The sequence below is a fragment of the Tupaia chinensis genome, unplaced genomic scaffold (genome assembly GCF_000334495.1).
Source record: "Tupaia chinensis unplaced genomic scaffold, TupChi_1.0 Scaffold000311_2, whole genome shotgun sequence".
NCBI classification, from domain to species: domain Eukaryota; kingdom Metazoa; phylum Chordata; class Mammalia; order Scandentia; family Tupaiidae; genus Tupaia; species Tupaia belangeri.
Genome location: NW_006159803.1, coordinates 4,459,094 through 4,465,786, shown reverse-complemented (window position 1 = coordinate 4,465,786; position 6,693 = coordinate 4,459,094). Strand labels below are relative to the sequence as shown.

At 42.5% G+C, this 6,693-nt stretch overlaps 1 pseudogene; it reads left to right on the top strand.

Annotated features, from left to right (window-relative positions):
• The first annotated feature begins 6,027 nt into the window (after positions 1-6,027).
• LOC102472402 (guanine nucleotide-binding protein G(I)/G(S)/G(O) subunit gamma-10 pseudogene) lies at positions 6,028-6,229 on the top strand (annotated as a pseudogene).
• The last annotated feature ends 464 nt before the right edge of the window (positions 6,230-6,693 follow it).

Below are 6,693 nucleotides of genomic sequence, written 5' to 3'. Positions count from 1 at the left end.
CAGAAATCTCTCCATTAGACAATAACTTTCCATTCCCTCCTCCCTCCGCTCTTGGTAACCTCTATTCCATCTCTATGAATTTGCCTATTCTAGATCTCTCAAATAAACTGAATCATACAATATTTGTCCTTTTGTATTTGGTTTATTTTACTTGCCTTCAGGTTGTCTTTTGGCAATTTTCTGAAGCCTCCTTAGGCCAATGGCAAGATCTGGAAGGCATGGGAAATGTGAATTTCAAGTTCATATTTGTTTCATAGTAAAGCTTGCTGATATCACAAATGTGTATTGTATCCATAATAAACAGTGGCTGCTGAATTTTCCAGAGCCCAGGACGAGTGATTCTGTCAAAGCTTTCTCTTACTGGGCCATTATAGCAGAGATAACCATTTTGTTGGAGGGAGGAAAAGAAGCTGCATGAAATCTGATTCCTTCCAACTATCCTTGGTATAAAACTGCCAACACTGAAACTGTTGGAACCACACAAAATAGCCTGACTCTTGGGGTTGATTTCTTCCATCATCAGACAGATATGGCTGTGGTATGCACAGTTTGTCGAGACAAATCACCCAACTCTTACTTTACCTTATAGTTGTGACTGGTACGTATACCCATGAAGGACATCTTGTTTTTTGCCAGTGGAATTAATTGCCCCTTATCCTTACACCGATACTGTTTTTTTTTTTTTTTTTTTCATGCTTTGCATTTCTTTCTGGAACTTCTAACATTACCGAGTGTGTTTGTAGGGGAATGAATGTGTGTGCAGTGATATGAGTTACGATATACCTAACCAGATTAAACCATCTCTTGTTATTCGTATCGATTTTCCATTGCCAACTAAAATTAGTTTCAAGGGTATAGCAATTTGTAGGAAAATTCAAGACAGGACTGATAACAGTAGACTATTTTCCATGCTTTCTTGAATAGCTGTCACTATTGACAGATGCCCTAGCATGCAGTTATGCCAGGAGATGCTAAAATGTCAGCATTTCATTAAAAATAAACTGCTGGAGATAACAGGGTGACTATTTAGCATACCTCAAAGCACCGAGCTCACCAATATATTTGCAAGAATGTCCCCAGAGAGCTGAAGAACAAAGCATCTGCATGGATTGATTCACCTTTTCAGCATCTGCAAAGGCAAAACAGGAAGAATTTAAAATTTCTCAGAGGTGACCGTTCCTCTGAGGGAGCTGTGGCTATAAAATTGGTGTCAAACTGAATTGATAAGTGGGACCTCTGATTCTACAAGCTAGCAGACAAAAAAATATGTGAAGTTTGTGTGTGTGCCTATGCGTGTGTGTGAAAACATGCATAGGCACACACACAAGGGGAGGTTTTAAGATAGTCACTGTATTCTGAAGACGAGTGACATGTCACCTATGGTGGCAACATTGGAGTTGGGCTGTTTTAAAGAAGATATCCACTGATGGGACTGTCAATGGAAAGACAGGGATGAAGATGTAATGGGCCTTAAGAAGTTTGAGAGGAGAAGTAAGCTAGGAGACTGAATTTGTACTAGACGTCTGGGTTGTGCTGGTCAGCTTATTATTAGGAAAAGTTGAGACAGTAGGAGTGAGGCATAGGGCTGGAGGTGGAGGAAGCCCTACAAGATAAACACACTCAAAATAGCTTGACTGCTGTGTGCGTTACTCCACTAACCTAGCCTGTCGGTCTACTTCTGCCCTTGTGAAAGCCCTCTAATGGCCCCATCCCACTCAGAATGAAGTCTGTAATAAAGTCTATAAAACCCCACAACTTTTGGGCCTTGCCTCTCTTCGCCCCTGCCTTCACTCTACTACAGCCACACTTTTGGCAGTTGCTCAAACATCCCCACTTTGTTCTTGCCTCTGTGCCTTCGCTCCCTCTGTTCCTTCTGTCTGGAAACTTCTTTTCCCAAATAGCCGCACAGCTCACTTCCTCACCTCCGTTATGTCTTTGCTCACTTGGGGGGAGGCCTTTCCTGGTTACTCATTTGAAGTCTGCCCTTGGGACCAGCAGATGGCATAGTGGTTACATCATTGAACTCCCACATAGTTGACTGCAGTTCAAGCCCTGGACCTGGTGGACTTAAAAACTCGCATTAGGCACATGTGCATGCATGCCCAAGATCCTGAGAAGAGAGTGGAGAAGGGATTGTGGCGTGGCCATACCCCTGGCGGGGGGGAGTGATTTCTCACTTTCTGTCTCTGTCTTTCCAGGGAGTGCACATGCCCATAGCAAAAACCTCTTTAAAAAAAAAAAAAGAAAATATACTGTATCATTAATTTTTTTTTTTAAAAAAAAGCTCTAAGAGAATAAAAGGGGTGATGGGATTTAATGTAGCCCATCCTGCTTTAGAAACAACTTCTTTTCCCAAATAGCCGCACAGCTCACTTCCTCACCTCCGTTATGTCTTTGCTCACTTGGGGGGAGGCCTTTCCTGGTTACTCATTTGAAGTCTGCCCTTGGGACCAGCAGATGGCATAGTGGTTACATCATTGAACTCCCACATAGTTGACTGCAGTTCAAGCCCTGGACCTGGTGGACTTAAAAACTCGCATTAGGCACATGTGCATGCATGCCCAAGATCCTGAGAAGAGAGTGGAGAAGGGATTGTGGCGTGGCCATACCCCTGGGGGGGGGAGTGATTTCTCACTTTCTGTCTCTGTCTTTCCAGGGAGTGCACATGCCCATAGCAAAAACCTCTTAAAAAAAAAAAAAAGAAAAAGAAAAAGAAAAGAAAAGAAATCTACCCCTTGCCCTCATCATGTCCTCTCTTTCCTGCTTTATTGTTCTGTGTTGCATTAATCACCATTGCTAGATATTTTCTTAATTGTCTATCTCCCCGGTAGAATGCAAACTCCTTGGGAGAGGGATTCTGGTATGCTGCTACATCCTTTGTGTCTAGAGTAATATCTGGCACCTGGTGGAATTCATTGCATATTTGCATTCATTTGAGGAGAGGAACGAGTGTCTTTTATATCTTACTCCCAGGACCAGAGTCTGAGCTTGTTCTAGTAAGCATGTTCCTGATTCAGACTCTGTGTCTTGTCTTAACCTAACTTTTAAAAACAAACTCAACCTACCCCTAAGGATGTGGGTTTGTTTTTCTCCTGTCATTGTTACCTTTTTACCCGGCCCAGGACTGAGAATTCTTCTCTAGTCTTAGTCTTATGAACTGGGGGCTACTGTGCCCTACCAGCATTTGGAGACTGACTGCTGGTCTGTCTGCCAAAGTCACTTTATTAGACTTGTTCTCAGCTTCCTCTTGTCCTCCTTTACTGACTGGCATGGTGCTCCTGTTCCATTTTTCATTCCTCCTCAGTGCCTATAGCAAGTACAGCCTGTCCTCTGCCACCTTACTTCCCAGGCATTGTTTGCAGTTACATTTTCATTTTATATTCACATTAAGTAATCAAGTCTCCATCTCACCTACTGTAAAAAGTTTTGTTTCAATTCTGGGCTGTTTTGTTCCATAATAGCAAGAAACTCAGGGTCTTACTAAATCTCAAGATTCATATCAAGGAAAGACAATCAGAAATCTGCTTAGTCAATCAGGAGTTCTAAATGGGTGTCACTGCCACACGGTGTCACTGTTGAAACACTGGTAGCCTGTCACCCTGGCATTGCCCTTGTGTGCTGGCAGGAGAGCTGCTGTTAGCTGATGCTGAGTAGGAGGCCTCCCACCATTGGTGCCTGGAAATTCAAGATGCTGAGGGCAAGCCCATCCACTGAACAAAGATGCTTTGGGGACGTGGGCTGTGACTGCCAGGTCTGGGTGAAGAGCTGGAAGAGGTAGTCCTACGCTCCAGGGGTTGCTCTCAGCTGTTGCCTCTCCAAGCCAGTGTGGGCCGGCACTCCCATGCTCCTTGAGTGTTGACTCGTTAATTCATGCACGTGCATTTATGCACATCTGCACAGAGGCACAACTGGACTTCCATGCATACTTTCCACCAGATACGAGATGTCACCTCAGTGGAGGGAATTCCTGGGTGGTTTCCAGCAGCCTCCTGTACTGCCTGAAACTAGCCTCTCCTCTAATTCCTGAGTTTTGATTTTGAGAGTCCAGGAAATCCTTCTCTTTCCTTGAACTAAGTTCTGCCTCCTTTTGTTCTTCAGGAAGGATGACATTTCTTTTAGAGAAAACCCTTAACTGATCACACATACAGTTAGACCCATGTTCCAGGTACTTGCCTTACCCAGTTATGCACACTTTATGGATGGCCCAGTACTTCCTGTTCTGACTGTTCTGTTTACCTCTTTTGTTTCTGCTAAGTCATAGGATAGGATGAGCTTGACTTTGATGGAAGAAAACTCAAAGGGAGTACTTTCAGTACAAGACCAAGGCTATAGGGGCAACAAAGAAAGAGGAGGGGAATGCTGAGAGCTCACTCATTTATTCATCAATCCTACAGATAATAATTATATAATAATAAAATTATTGGGGTCAGCAGGTGGTGTGGTGGTTGAAGCACTGGACTCCCACATGGCTGACCACAGTTTAAGTCCCAGATCTGGCGGCTTACTTTCTCACTCCTCTCTGCCTTCTACTTCGTCTCTCTCTCTGATTAGTGCACATGCCCTGTAGCAAATTAAAAAATAACAAAAATAGTAAAATTAAATCTTCTAAAAAATGAATTTGTCATAGCAGTTTTCCATTAGGTCAGTAACTGTACCTGGCAAGGTTAGGTATATTATCTCATGGAACCCTTATAACAATTCTAAAAGGCCAATATTACCAAGAGGAATGTAGACATGAGAAACCTGAGAGGCAGAGAAACAAAATAACTTGAAGCATAAAGCTATATGTAGCAGTCAGGATTTCAACCTGTCTTTAGGTTTCTGAAGCTGACAGAGGAAATTACTGAGTCTTGGGTTTATGGCTGGGGAGGGATACTTACACTACTGGTTGTCCTCAGCCTCTTGCCTGCTGTGAAAATGACCTACTATTCTAGAGGGTTCCTTTCATTTGGCTCTGGGAAGTATGTGTTATGTTAGTGTGTCTCCTTTCCCTTTGGGGACATTCTTACTTAAATCCACTCTTTTAGAGCGGTGTCATAGTTTCCTGACTGAACCTTTCCTTTTCCAGGTGATAAAAGGAGAAAGAAAATAGCCCACCTGGAAGACCCTCTGAGATGCCATGGAGTCATGCAATCTGCCTCACTGGCAGATCAGCCCTGTTCCTCTAATAAAGGTAAGGTCCATCTTGGTGTATGATGTTCTCTTTTAAAGTATGATCAAAGCTCAGGGCCTAGGGATTACTTAGAAGGGTGCAATACTTCCTTTCTCTTCGGCATCTAAATGACCCTTGTAACTGATGACATTGTAGTCAGAAAATGAATTTCTGAAGTGGAGAAGATAAAAGGCCACCACTTTGGAAAATAGTGAGACTTTCTCTTATTTGGCGTTGCCTTCATCTCACACTTGATAATCCTGTAAGGTTCTGACACCCTGCAGTAGTTTTCATATGACTCAGAAAAAACCCCAGGCTCTTAGTCCCTAACTTGAGGCTATTAAGATGCTTGAGTGAACTTCTGAGTTCGTGTCTGTTGAAAAGAGATGACACAGATGAATGGAAAGAAAAATTTATGTAGGAGGTGTGTCTGGGTTAGGTATCAAAATGTTGTAGAAATTATTTCAGAAGAGAAAGAACATTACCATTTCACAACGCTCTCCTATGGAAATAGCCAAGAATTCGAAATCCTCTTGTATTTTGGCATGTTTTTCTTCATTTGCCTAAGCATTTCCTTGGAAGAATTACTTGATATATTTGTGTTTTTGATATCTTACAATGCATTCCAGAGAGGTGAACAAATCCCCAAATGAGAAGAACTGAAGAATTAAAAAAAAAATCTTTAAGGTAGAATACTTAATTTGCAAAGATTTTTTTGTTTTGCTTTCTGAAATGGAAGTAGGAAAAGAAATGATGGAGAATCTGAAATTCTTAATCCTGAAGACTTGTACTGATGGAATTCCTTTTACCCAGTGAAGTCAATTTTACTCAGCTCTAAAGACATTCAGAGCGGAGCCCTCGGAGCCCAGCGCTGCAGCCGCCATGTCTTCCGGGGCCACCGTGAGCGCCCTGCAGCGGCTGGTGGAGCAGCTCAAGCTGGAGACGGGCCTGGAGAGGATCAGGGTCTCTCAGGCGGCTGCAGAGCTTCAGCAGTACTGCATGCAGAATGCCTGCAAGGATGCCCTGCTGGTTGATGTTCCAGCTGGAAGCAACCCCTTCCGGGAACCCAGATCGTAAGCTTTACTCTGAAGACTTAGAAGTTTGCTGAGGAATGCCTTGAAGCACAAACAGATGAACGACTGCCTCCACGTCTCAAGAAAACACTTTTCTCTAGCCAAATGACTTGTAGATATTTCAGACCTTTCCTGTGGCCCGGCCCTCTAGTCAAAATTTTACAGAAATTGGAGGGTTTTTACTCAAATAAGGAAACTAGGTGAAAGAGGAGAGTTTTAAACCATAATATCCCCATAATATTCTGGTTCTTTTGGCAAAGTGCTTTATATTTAGGACAAATACTTTACTACCAAATATACCAGGATGCACCTCTTTCGTAAGTGAATTGCTGGTGTTTTTCTATATCTGGAATCTCATGTGTGTTTTATTTACTGGATGTTTACATTTTGGAAAGGAAGATATTTTTGTTTATTAAGACAATTAGAATATTCCAGACACAGACTTTTTTTTTTTTAAGAGGTGTTTGT